General features: G+C 40.4%; 1 protein-coding gene across 25 annotated transcripts in view; it reads right to left on the bottom strand.

Annotated features, from left to right (window-relative positions):
- The window catches only part of DAB1 (DAB adaptor protein 1), a 411,790-nt gene that overhangs the window by 70,474 nt on the left and 327,057 nt on the right, over positions 1-14,259 (bottom strand). The window lies entirely within an intron of this gene.

Here is a 14,259-nt window from a genome sequence, read left to right as displayed (position 1 = left end):
TCTATGCAGCTTAGAATATTATAAAATCGGGTATTGCTGTGCCAGGTTAGTCTGCTATTAGCTGGGGGATTCTCAAGCATCTGTCATGCAAAGTAGGTCAATTTCTAGCCATATAATTCTGATTATGTCAAAATATTTATTCATGAGTTTTCTAATTCAACGTACTTCAAATAAGTCATATTTATGTGAAGAAAAAAAAAAACAACCCACATCTAAATGATGGTTGTTAACAACTGGGTTATCACAGCTTCAAACATTCTGTTAATCCGGAGATGTGGAGAATGTTTTTTCTTTGCAGTGTACTATGTAGTAACAGAATTGTTTTCATTTCCTATTTGCTGTTATTTTTAGTCTGGTTTCTCAAGGAAACGAGGAACACAGCCAGACACTCCCTGGGTGTTATGTGGGAATGTGCAGAGCAATGGAAACCCCCATCCTCCCTTCTCGTGCCTGGATTAACACGTGAACCTTCGGGCCAATTTCAGTCAAGTCTCATCTATGTTATGATTTTTGCACTTTACCAGGCAGGGGGAAATAGATGGTGCCATAGAAGAGAATCATCCTGTGGATGGATGTGCTGAGGAGAGGCCTCACTTGAGCCTTGTCTTTTCTTAGAGCTTAGCTCAACATGAAAACCAAAAAAACCCAGGCTTCCCTGGTCCCTCAGTGCATGAGAGTCCTTCCAGCAAAACTGAGATTGCCAGGAGGAAAGGGGGATGGATTTAATGGATGTCAGATGGGGCAGCCACAGCTTCTCTGGGAATCACCTCATGACCCTGCTGAGCCCAGCTCTGACCAGTTGATCACATAAATTCAAGAGCAAGTAACAATTCCAAGGTTTTCAGTGCTGTTGCAACCAAAGAAAGGTCTTCAGGATCTCCATTTCCTTCACTGCCCCGGTCTTGCTGCAGTATTTAGATTACCTGTAGATTTCTCTTACTTTTACCAGTCCCCACATCAGATTCCATATTGTACCCACCATATCCCTACTAAATATCCTAAAAAAAGCTTGGCAGAAGTAAAATCTTTTAACTTTCCTCCCCAACTAAATGCTGCCTAAGCTTACACTTCATCTTTTAATACACTGCCAGGAGGTACAATGGAAATTGTATAGTACCATCATTCCTGAGGCAAAAAATGATGAGCCTAATTCCTGTCTTCACTGTGTTTTGTTTCCTGCCATTCCAGCACCACACTGGAAAGTGAAAATGAAGAGACACCACCCTCAGAGAGGTCCAAAGGACACAGAGGCCACATGCACATCCTCCTCCTCAGTCACCTGCAACAGCTAATGTGTGTCTGTCTCTAAGATTCTTTACTTCCAGGACAGGATGGAAGGAATGGCTTTACATTTCATCTGTTTAGGAGTTTTCCCTGCACAACAGAGAGAGTTTAAACCTTTTGGTAGTCACCTCTGTGCACGACTTGAACCATCAGGTCACCTTGATACAGATGAGCTAGAAAGGCTACACCTGAAAAAATCATGAGAGGATGAATCTCACCAACCATGCAGCTCCTTTTATAAGCTTTTAAATAAAAATATGTGTTTCTGGGGACCATTTTAAGAAGGTCTGCACCACTCTTGAGCCCTCAGTCTTCTGACACCTGCAGGAGCTGCACAAAATCACTGCAGCATCACTCCCATGTTTGCTGGAGTATGCACAGAGCTGTGTTCTGTCAGTGACCTTTTTAATCAATGGGAATACAAGGAGGGGCATTAACACTTTTAAATGCTTTCAACTGCCAGGATCCTAATATTAATTTTCTAAACATTCTTCCACCCGGGTAATTAAACCACGATCTGTGTTTCCTTTGTGTGGCTGCTTCTCATGCAGGGATTTAAATGCTATGTTTTGTTTCATCTGTAATTGTTTTCCTTTAGACCTTTCTGGTGGAGTCTGTGGGCATTCAGTGTAATCTGATTGTTGATTACATCCACAGCATTTATTTCAAGGCCTGTTGGGCTGGTTTGAAAGAATCACAATGGTGGCTAACAAGTCTAATCTCAGAACTATCATTTAGGAAAAACTCTTTCAAGGTTTAAATGCCAGTTCTTTCTTCAGTCACTCTCCTACATGATGCCCCCCACAAAAACCGTATTTGATATTAAAAGCATCAACACAGAGCCTGAAATGGCTGATCAAAATAGAAATTTAGTTGTTAAAACCTATTTCTACTCTGTAGATTTTATAGTAAGAAGACTACTGTTACGTCAAAAACCCTTCACATTTTAGAAAAATTAGCAGTACAAGACAAGGCAAGTTATAGCAGATGTTGTAAGATGAGGAAGACTTCATCCTTGGAATCATATTTTGGCAAGAAGAAGTTTAAAAATCATGCAGAACTTGGACAATCTCTGACACTGCCTTTTGGTGGTGTGTGCTGCCCATCCTTCACTTGCACAAGTTTCAAGTTCCTTGCCTACAACCTTCCTTAGGAAAATGTGTTGATTTTGATTCAGATGATTTGATTTCCAGCTCTGGGGCCCTCAACATAAGAAGGACTTGGAGCCAGTCCAGGGGAAGCCACAGAGGTGCTCTGAGGGCTGGAGGATGCACAAAAAGGAACCCACACGTGCAGGACTGGCCTTGGTCAGGATTGAGCTGACTAAACATCCCTCTGAATAATGGCACTGCTCAGCAAAGGAGTTAATAACAGCAGACAAAACAGGATTCATTTAATCAACCACCATTTCTCTGATTACCACAAACAAAGAACCAGGATTGGATGACAATTTGGAGAGCTTAGTAAACTTCAGCAGTGCCTTGTAATGAAGCCTTGGCAAAGAATTAAGTGATATACAAAGATTTTTCACACTGAAGCGGTGTAAACATGGTTTCCACTTTTAGAAATGTATCCTAGCAACTCATAGGAATGGTTTTAAAAGACAGCTGGACAAAACTATAATTTGGAATAAAACCAGATGTAATTGCTAAACCAGCAAGTCTGGTGGTCCCAAGCTGGTGCTGCAGCACCAGCTCAAGTGTGATCCAAGATGCTGAGGAAAGAAACACCAGGAGAAACAGATGTTTGAAAGCTAACATCTGCAGGATCCACTAAAAAAGATGCATCAGTGTTGGTGGAAAGGATTCTGAATTTTGTATTGCTTTGTTACTGATGTAGAAAATCTCTTTGGCTTCCAGTAGCAAGGCCTGCTGGACATGTAGCTCCTGTTTCACATTTGCATGACACCAGAGAGAGGTGCAGGATGCACGACTGGATTTAATGTATCAGAAGCTCACTCAATTCCATTGCAAATCAAAAACATTTTAGTCAGTTTTTCAGGACAAAGCTGAATGAAGGGATTTGTATCATAATGCACAGACCTTGATTAAATAACCATAATTAATTGGAGATATTCTGCTGACATCACCAGCAAGAAAAAAGGTGCACAAAATCAAGCCTGAATGCAAAAAGAGCCTAAACTGTATTCCAGGTTAGTATTGTGACTCCATTGCATTATTGGCAGTGGAGATAAACCATGTTCAGATACAGCAGGTCATGTTTTAAAGCCCTCCAAGGAGCTGAAACACAAGAGCAGAGCATGCCACTCTTGAGATGGAAAGAGAAGAGCCCCCAGGACATGTCCAATTCTGCTGTGGGGGATTATTTTGCTTTCCAGCCACTGTTTACATGTGAACTACAGCACATGGCGCACAGAGAATAATTAACTATCAGGCTGTAAATTCAGATACTCTGGGGTTATTATCTTAGTCATAAATCTTTGCAACTGCAGCCAGAAGGGGCTGTGACAGGCAGAAGGTTCCACAGGTGAGCCCAGACTGGATCCTGATCTGGTGTTCAAGGACTGAGCAAGGGGTTCTTGGGGGAGGGGGAAGAGTTGGGGCATTTTTAGGGGTTAATGTTGTTTTTTAACCAACACCTACCATACATCCCCCTGGACAGCTTAGTTATCAAGAAGAAGGTGTATTATACTGAATATCTAATGGGTAAGATTATTTTTAACCTGCCTAGATTTATGTAACTTCCTCAAAATTTACATGTAAGAGTTTGCTAGAGGCTACTTTTCCATAAGTAACATTAGTTAATTTTCACTCTCACATGGCAGCCTGAATAAGAGAGGCTCAATTCTTTGATTTTTCATTTCTCCAGAGGTCGAATTTTAACAATTCTATTATAAAGTTTGTCAACAGATAAATTTTACCAAACCAGACACACACAGACTGCAATATAATGCACATTTCATTTTGTTTCAATTGAAAACATTGATACATATAATATATTCCTCCAGACTGCATACAAGGGGCCAAATCCAGAAATCTGGTTTTGGTGCATTGAAAAGGAGTCATGTATTACTATTTTTCCTCTATATGGACTGGTTTATGTCATCAACACTGAATTGGATCTGCTGTTGTTGTCCAATTATTCACTAGCATCCTACCTTTCATGATTTCACCGTTAACTTTCAGTTCTTAGTGAACATCCCTGCCTCTCTATCTGGCTTATGGTACTGGCTCAGGGTGAGTAACTTATCATTTTATTATCCCTTCCCGTCTTTCCCAATTCATGTATTTCTTCTGAACTTTAACACTTTTGCACTACTCAAGAAAAGGGAAATAAAATAAGATGAAGATTAAACTGAAATTCAAATGGAGAGCAGCCTAGCCAATATTACATTTGGATTTATTTTGGGATAAAAACCTTAAGATCTTTTGTTCTAAATAGAGTTGCTGACCTAGAAACATACATTCATTTCTGGAAATAAATCAAAATTCCTCCTATGTTAATCTAATTGCACCAGTGGAAGCTAAGTAGTCCCTTAAGTAATTTAAGTTTCCTTATTTGAGGGGGAAAAAAATTAAATTAAAAAAAAAAATCAGACCTTTCCCATCACTGAGAGTGTGTTTTGTAGAACAAGCCAGTTATGATTAATTTCTCTGTTTGCAGTAGCAATTGCATTTTCCTTTAAAACTGGAATAGGTATGAGCAGGTAGTCTGATTTTTAGGGAGCACTGTATTAGCAAGTGAATAAACCAAAGTATATAAAACAGTCTAGCTTTGATTGCCTGCTTTTGTTTTATTGTCCCTGTCATAAAAGTTCCCCACAAAATCTGCTGATTTCTGAAATACAGAAAGCTCAGAAATAGGAACCTTTTTTCTGGAGGCAGCTGCAATGAAAGCAAGTGGAAACCTGAAGGAATTAATGATCCTGCTGCGTTTCCTACCTCGTGCAATCATGAGGCTGTTTTATAAAAGGGCAGCGGCGCCAATCATCCAAATCATCCTTTTTCCTGCAGTGCTGGTGCTGGAGAAAAGGAGGAACACTTGCTCTGTGCCCAGGAAAGGGGCACAGCCCAGGAGGGTTCCAGGAGCCAGGGACTGGAAATCGGAGCAGGAATTGCTGTCACAGAATTTATTCAGGCCTGTGATGTCTTGTGAACCCCTTTCCCTCACTCAAAATGTTCCCTACAAATATCTATTGGTCTACAGTAATTACCTGGGGATTAGGAACAGCTAATAAAACCCCCTCTTGAAAGGCTGGATGAATTTGAGATGATAACAAGGTTGGGATGTGCCTAAGGGAGCAGAGGCATCCTTCTGATTGTAATTGAATCAACCTTGATTAAAAGAAAAAACATTTATCTGTATCCCGTTCAATAAATTTTGATCCAATCTCTACTCCAGCACAAAGCCAATCAATCTCTCCCACCTCCCATAAACTCAGATCCCATCTACTTCTGCCCCAAGAACGCCAAAGGAAGTCACAATGGTGCAGTACACAGCTAAAACCCCTGAAGAATATTCCTAAAAACCAAAACCCACACCAGCAGTGCTCTTGAGAGACACAGCCCTGCCTTCCTCTTTCAATACACTCCAAGTCCCCATGCTGGTGTTTGGGATAACTTAGAGTGGGGATTTTTAGCCAGCAGAGCAGTACTGATGTATTTGCAGCACGTTCAGCCCTCAGCACCACTGCAGGGATGTAAAATCAGATCTGTGACTCAAAGGATTCTCCTTCTCTGACCCTGCAGCAGCAGGATCACCAAAAAGCTTTTGGCTTCCCACAGCACTAGGATAAAATCTTCTGCAGCAGCAAAGTACCCTTGATGAAGTGTTCCCCCAGTAAACATCTCTAAAGAAAGAGTAATTGAAATTAGCTCCTTTTGCTTGGTGTGCTGCAGCTGAGGAGACAACAGTAAATAGTAATTATCTGTACTCTTCCCAAAATATCGAGCCTCTGAAGTACCAATTATTTGTTCTCAGATACACCAGAGCTCACCACCCAGTTTAAAAATTTCTTCCCACCATTTCTCTGGGTCTTTGAAAAAAAAAAGCCCATGCAGTGAAAAATCTAAAGATGCAATGGACTGAATATGATGATTATTCCTTATTATTGAACATAATTAGCTTCTTACTTCCGCAGAGTATCTTAATTATTGTAGGTGTTACTAATTCAAACAACTAGGGCTTGATTAGGTTAAAGTTATTTTTCCTATTTTAGTCTAATAGTTCTTTTTATTTACATCAAGAACCCTAAGCTGCAAACACTTTTAAAAGAACCCAATATAGTCAAAAAACCACCTACTTTCCAAGTGACTGAGTAGGGAAATAATAAGTCAGTGCTGTTTAATCAGAATAAATCATAGCAATGGACTGAATTTTCCATATTCTTCACACAAGCTCAAAAAAACCAATTCCTGTAAGGTTTTAGGCCCCAAGTTTAAACAGGTCAAAAAATAATAGCACTGAAAATTAAACAGGCTCTGCACACAATAAAAATTAACATATTGCAAAATCAATTTCACGAAATGCAAATGGGAGATGAGATTCTGAGATGCTTACTCCAGTATTAATTTGAGTGTGAGTGCTGATGAACTGAGGTGCTAATTAACTTGTAAAGCTATCAGTATTTGGCTTTAACTGATTGGCTATACTACAGATGCTCAGAACATGTCAAAAAAAAAAGGAAAAATAAAGCTAAAAATATTGAAGTTCTCACTGTTTTGAGACATTAGTGGTTTGTAAAGCAACAGAAGGGAAATCCAACAGATAAGAGCTACTTTGCAAAATAATGAAGTGAATTAAATTAAACTATAGCTTGATGAAAATTGGTGAAGAAAACAGCACTAATGATGCTAAGAACAGAATATAACATCTCTGCCTGCACCAGACATTCCATAAACACACTGTGCACATAAAGCAATGCAGTGAGTGCAATAAACATAAACCACAGTGAAGAGGCGAATGTGCACTTTATATCAGGCAGTATACAGAAACTCAGACCAATTATGTACATAAAATATTGGTATATGCTTCACACAGAGGCAAGTGAAAAAAAACCACGAGGAAAGAGCAGGGCAGCAGGTGACATTTTCAAGATGAAGAAAGCCCAAACCAGAACAACAGGAGCTAATTAAAGAGCACATGGCATAGCAGGCTATTCACTCTCTGTTACCTTGTTCCAAAATTCCTACAAAATATATCAGGCAGCATCAAATGAGGCAGATCATCCATTTTTACTCTCTGCTTGCTTAAATACCACCACAAACCGACTGCCCTGAAGCTCTTGCCTCAAACACTTTCCCCCCTTTCGTCTTATATTCTAAGTTGAATACAGAAGATTCCCAAAGAGGCACTTCCACATCTGGCACATAATAAAGTTTAACATCTGGGAGGCACCTGCTGAAAGTCTGGGTGATGATTGTGGGTGGTAAGAGTGGCCCCACAAGCTGGGATCTGCCTTAGAGCTTGGTAACTTCCCTGAAAACGCAGCACTCTGCAATTAGAATACAGTTAAAGGAAGGAACCCACCTGTTTCTTGATCATTTATGCACCATTTTGTGTTAATTAAGGATCATCTATACCAAATTTTAAGCTTGAATGTCACACAGTTAATAACCAGAACACAAAACAGTCACTAGCTCAGGAAAGAAATATATAGGGAAGCCAATTAGCAGGGGAAAAAAACCCTCAAAATTGTTAAATACAGATCCTTAAGTGTCTTATTACATAAATAGTTAATTAAGAATAATTTACAGAAACAATTATCATTACCACATTAACACTAATTGTTCTACCCAGGAAGACAGCATTGTATAAAGCAAGATTGCCTGCCTGTTCCTTCAGCACATAAAAATGTCAAGGGACTTCCTTTGGTCTCCTTAATTCCCTTCCAGTCTTTTACCATCTCAAGACAGAAGGGCTGTAAAACAAATCCATAGAATGGGGGTTAACATATTAAACAAACCACCTGCCTACTTTTATTGAAGTGAGTCAAGTTTTCTATTCAAAATACTCCCCCTTTCATATGAAAAAATGTCACTGACAACCCTGCCCAGGAAAAAGTGTCATCGCTAATATTGCACCGATAACAAGTAGCAAGACTAAGTAAATAGGAAGAGACATAATTATGTCTACATACAGTTTAAATCTTGAGATTTTAAATTCAATAGAAAAGTCTTCAAAGAGGGAAAAAAACCAAACAACAGTGAAGATAAAAGAGAAGGGGAGAAAAACTGTCAGAAATTACGTGGAGGGATGAAAAGGCGGCTTTCTGCTCACATCTCTGATGCCAACATTGTTTTCTCCAAAGCTACAGACAAAATAGGAGCTCAGTGCATGTACCAGGCACAGGATCTGGCCCTTCACAGGGCTGCTGTGCCTGACTGAGTTTAATTTAAGCCTTCTTCCAGTTGCCCCTCTGCCAGCAGCTTTCCCTGCACAGCACGTCCTGCCTGCGGGGCAGGGAAGGAGGGCAGCTCCTGTGGCAGCACAGGGATTTCATCTCCATGGGTTCCCCTCCCAAAAACCAGCCACCTTCCCACCCATTCCAAAATCACCTTCCTTCCCTTACAGATCTGCTCCAGTAAAACAGTTGGGGATGTGAACACCTCCTCCTGGATCTCAGGTATCAAACTCCAAAACTTCTTCCTAGGACAAGCAGGGCCTCTGAGATTGGAACATTTAACCACGTGTCCCACCAAACCAATCCAAAACCCCCTTTAACAACATCACTCCAATAATGGCCCTAAATACAGCCCCTTCTAATTGCTCATTTCAAAGAAAACCAGACCAACGTCCCTGGACATTTCAAACAACACAAAGCTACAACCCAGCTGGGTTTTCCTCAATCTAGATGGCAAAGATGCCACCTCCCTCCTGCCTGCCTCTTCCAGGAATAGACAAAAATTAGCAACAGAACATTTATTTTGATTTAGACTCACTTTTCCTCAATTGCCATGCAAATTAGAGGCAGGTGTGGAAGGGAAACAGAGATCTTTTAAGATGTTAACTTCTCACCTTCCACTGCAGTTACACACAGGCAGCACTAAGAGCTCTGTACACCTGCAGCAACCTGGAGACTGTGATAAATACTGCATATATTATGCATAATTACCAGTGTGAGGGGCTGGACTCAAAGTTCTCCCCAATCCAGTGATGTTGAGAAACAGAAAGTTTTAAGTTGCTGATGCAGGAAGACAAATCAGCTTCATTTAGTAAGTGAGCAGATCCTGATCCCTCTGTACATTCAAGTGTCAATCACTCAAGTGATGATTTCCAAGCTTACAGAGGGGCTGGATAACTGATAGCCTCAAACTCAGCACTAGATGCACTGTTCAAGCTCAGTCTACAAAGCAGCATTAACCCACTTATTCCTAATTATGGCCCAGGGTGGCAGCAACCTCAGCAGGCTGGCCTGTCACACAAGAATTACCCAATTTGGGGCTTTTGCTAAAACATCTTATAGGGATTAAGCTTTTTTACCTTGAAGCTGAGTTAAATAAATGCACCACCTCAACAGAAGAACAAAGCAGACTTGAACACTGCTTATGTTAGTGCTGTCATTCCAAAATTCCTCAGCCTTAAGAAAGGCTGCAGAAACATGAGCTTATTTATACCACAGCACCTGCTCTCAGCAAGGCCAGACAGGGCATTATCCTCTGCAAGCTCATATTTTGAATAATACAGCAAAATTGAAGATTGAACACTATAAAAGGACAATTTTACTGTTATGTCTCAAAGGTTTCTTGTGAACACTAAAGCTGTACTTGTCCAGCTGCCCCACGAGGGAACAGCAGGAACATCACAGGGCCCATTTACCCGTGTTGACAAACAGGATTTTCAGGCCAGCTTGTTACTAATGATTCTGGATTAAGATCAGACAAAGCTGTGGGGCTGCAGAATAACGAGGACAACTCCTGAAAGTGATTCTGTGGCTCTGGTCCTGGTCCAGGCTCCACACGAGGCTCCCTCCGCCGCTCTCCCGTGCTGAAATCAGAGCTCAGCCTCTGAGAGCTCCCTCCAACAATGCTGCCTAATGAAAATGATGGCACAGGAGAAGAGCCTGGTAATGAGACAGCTCAAAAAAAAGTCACACGTGCTCGCTGGAAGGTGCAGGAGCACTGAGGTGAACGCCCCTGGATTTTCAAACAGGTGGAATAATGACTTCCCTAACAACTGCAGAAGCTCCTACCCTGGAACTGGCACCTTTTGGTTTAAAACAGGGAAGCAGCACTTGGAAAATGCAATCCCTGTGCTGCTGCTGGCTGCTCCTCTGCTCACACTGAGGCTCAGGAGTGCACAGGACAAGGATGAGCTTCCCACCCACAGCCCAAGGGTCCCACTTCACCAGAGGCTGAACTTTCATCCTGTGCCCCTCCCAGCTCCAGCACAGTGAATTTATGCACAGTGTGGGAAAGGAGAGGGCACCTTTTAATATTTACCACTTAAATGAAGCACAGCATGTGAACAATGACAGCTGCCCCATCTCTGACTCCCTGCCCCACACACTTTCTGCCTTTCAATCAGTAGATATTCAAAATTCCCACTCAGGAAGGTTCCTCTGGATGGGACTGCAATGCATTTTGTAACCTTGAAGAAAACCAAAACATAATAATAAGATCATCCAGGTATTGAGAGTAAGTGTCCATTATTAATAAGGAAATTTTCAGCACTTCTAGTTTGCAGCAGTGAGTTCCATGAGGCAGGTATCTCTCTTTTCTGTAACATAAATTTACTGCTCTTCAAGTTTCACTTCTTGTTTCATCTACTGGCACGAAGTATCTGTTTTATCTTTCCAACTCTCTGCAACAACCACACTAATTTTATCCAGCTTCTCTTGTGTATTTTCTATCTGCTATATTTTTGACTCTAGTCCCTTGCAGCATGATGGCATTATAGAACTTTTGCAACTTTTTTTGTTTATTCCATTCTCCAGACGTGCTATGATCCTGTCGGCATTAAGGGACAGGCAATTAATTTTTCTCTGTGTGGTGGGAAAAGATAAGAAGAAATCAGATAAATTTACAGGTCAGAAATTAAAGAGAACTTTCAGTCCTGCACTTGGACCACAGGAACACCTACCCATTGCTAATATGCTCCTTCACTGAAATTGTTGCAAGAGCATCTTAGTGAATGTCTGGCATGGTCCAGACCTTACCTCTGTGATTCCCAAGGACTTTCAAACCTATAATTCTATAAAATGATGTCAGATTAATTTTCTACTTTTATATAACGTAATTTTCTGATTTTATCATTCTCATCATTTCTATGACGAGGGGAAGCCAGAAAGTAGAGAAATATTCAAGTGAATGTTTCCACTGTGAGAAAAGTTGCAACACCATTAGATGTTCATCATTAGTTGTTAAATAATATACATAAGAGATCAAAATTGCTCATACCCTCTTTTTGCTGAAATTCATGTCAGTTCATAATTTGAGCAATGAAATTTTCAAGATCTGCTTTGGGCATAAATATTTCAAGGATAACTTTTACAGCATACTAGAAAGCAAAAGTAAAATCTGAAAGTCTACAGAATTATATCCTCATTCTCACAACATACACAAAATCAAAAGCACCAAAAAATAAAGCTGAAGGCAAATTTAAGGTATAAGTAATATTCAGTAATAACTTCATATTTACTTCTTTTCCAAGTGCTGCACATGTATATTTTCATTTATTAATTGCCATCACACTTGTGAGAAAGATACGACCCACCTTTGTTTTATGGGCTGTCCTGGTTTCAGCTGAGATCATTTCTTTTTGTGCTTAGTTACCAACTGCGCTTACACCATGATATGGGCTTTGTTTTATTTTTCTTAATCAAAGGTGTTTTAATTTAATTAGCCATTCTGTTATACTTTTTTCCTCTAATCTTTTTTTAAATTCCAACACTCCCCTTGCAGAGTAGCAGAGGGGAGGGAGCTTCCATCACTCCCACAGGCTGCCAGTGACATCCTGATCTCCCACAGCCTTTTCCCTCCGCACTGGTACTCACTGCTCAAGTGCCACTGGCACCTCTTTCTCCATCAAGAAGAAAGATGAACAGCCCAGGTAGTCAGGTTCAATTTCACTCCATAGATCAGCTAACTAAGAGAGCTGCAGCAGAGCATAATTTACATCCCCCGTCAGAAGTCTGAGAGTAGCTGACAGCCAACTTCACACAGCTTTGTCTGATCTTAATCCATCCCTGCACTCCGAGCTCCAGCAGCAACCAGCTCAGCCCAACTGCAACCTTTTAATGCCTACACTACAACAAAAACTGCTCCACTGCTTGAGAAAAGCCTGTTCTTTATGGGGAAAAAAAAAAAAAAAAACCAAAAAACAACCAAACCAACACAGCACAGAAAAATATTAATTAAGCATTCAGCTGTAACAAGCAAAGTGAAATCCAGGTGAATGTCCCCCATTCTAATGCTAAAAAAGGGGCACATCTTTCTTAGTTCTGAGTAGTTTAATATAATTTTTGAGAAGTAAAATTTTGTATTTTTTTATTAGTTACAAGTGACTTCAGCTTCGAGAAAAGCACTCTCAACTTGGCAGGCAGCACTGCTACAACAACACTTAACTAGGCTGAGCCTTTCCACCAGCAGTGTCTAATGGCTCACCTAAAAATGGCTTTGCAATAAAGTTGTATTAATTACAACTAATACTCTCATACTTGACAAAGAAAACTGCAGGTTTCCTCCTGTGCCTGTTGAGTGACAGAACCCAAAGTGGCACCGCTCAGAGCAGCAGCATCCTGCTGGAACTGTCACCCCGCATCCAGCTCAGGATCCTTCACAGAAGTGAAGCTGAGTGACACTGAGGTAAAATTCAGCTTTTAACTCATGCTGGAGATTGGAAAGTCAATGAAAAACCTTGTTTGTTTCAGAGCCATTAGCTCTCAGTGCTTCTACAAGAACACTGAGCTGCTTGAAATGCTTGAAGCTCACAAACACCTGAGAGAGGAGCCTCTGCTGAGGAGAAAAGGCTTTACAGGCAGGAGGTTGGCTGGTATCTTTTAATACAGAAAAAAGGCATTTTCTTTTGTAAAATCAGTGTAGTTTATCTGCCCTGCACTGATTTACAGGACAAAGCACAGAACTTTTTATCAGATCACCAGAGACACCACCTAACAACATTCACATGTACTCAGACAGAACAATCCTTGCTCCTTGAACTATATTATTTAGAAGCTAAGAAGCACAAAAGCCTGTCTCTGGGTGTCGAGTCCATAATTTTACATCTCTGGATTTCCAAGATTTACATCTGTCATAAATATCAGAAACATGAATCTTGGAAATCAAATATTAAAATGAGAGATGATGCTGCAATGTGCTGCAGCACAGGCAAATTGCTGTCATTTCCTCAGAGGTGGCAGCATTTCAGTGGTGGCTGATTGCTTTATTATTTTTGCATTCATTGCCCATCACTGATGTATGCAGGTTCATTTTCATTTTTAAAAAGTGGCTCTAAAATAAAATTCCAAAATGCACCGTTCACAATGGGCAGAGCGCTCATGTGATTTTTGTGAATTCCTCATCTTTATTTAGTTTCAAACTTTGAATAGTTCTTTGAGATGGGGGATAAAAAAGACACACATCCACCTCCATAGGCAGTATTTATAGATGTGTACAGCATCTCTACTGATTTTGTGTTCCAGTATGTCCAAAATATGTCCAGCAATGGAAACCTTAGAAAGTACATAAGCATTACCAGCTTCTTGCAGGTTCTCAAAAATACTCCTAAATATACCTACCCATCTGCTCTTTCCATTCCAGAGAAAAAGATGAAGGATATTTTCATTTCTGGTGAAATAAATTAATGGAAAAATACCTGCCTATATCTGGAAGGGAAGCAGCTGTTGACACACACTTTATTACCATCAACTGGAAAGTTCTTTGCTTATCAAAATATTATCACAGTGTGCTGTTTTTCACAGTGGTATCTGAATGTTAATCCCCCCTGTGTTTATTTGTTTACTGTTCACTATGTTTTCCTCCTTGTACACTAAAGATTTGCTGGAAAACTCCTTGC

The sequence above is a fragment of the Taeniopygia guttata genome, chromosome 8, assembly GCF_048771995.1.
Source record: "Taeniopygia guttata chromosome 8, bTaeGut7.mat, whole genome shotgun sequence".
In the NCBI taxonomy this organism is placed as follows: domain Eukaryota; kingdom Metazoa; phylum Chordata; class Aves; order Passeriformes; family Estrildidae; genus Taeniopygia; species Taeniopygia guttata.
The sequence above is the reverse complement of the archived record's forward strand: the minus strand, read 5'-3'. Positions and strand labels throughout refer to the sequence as shown.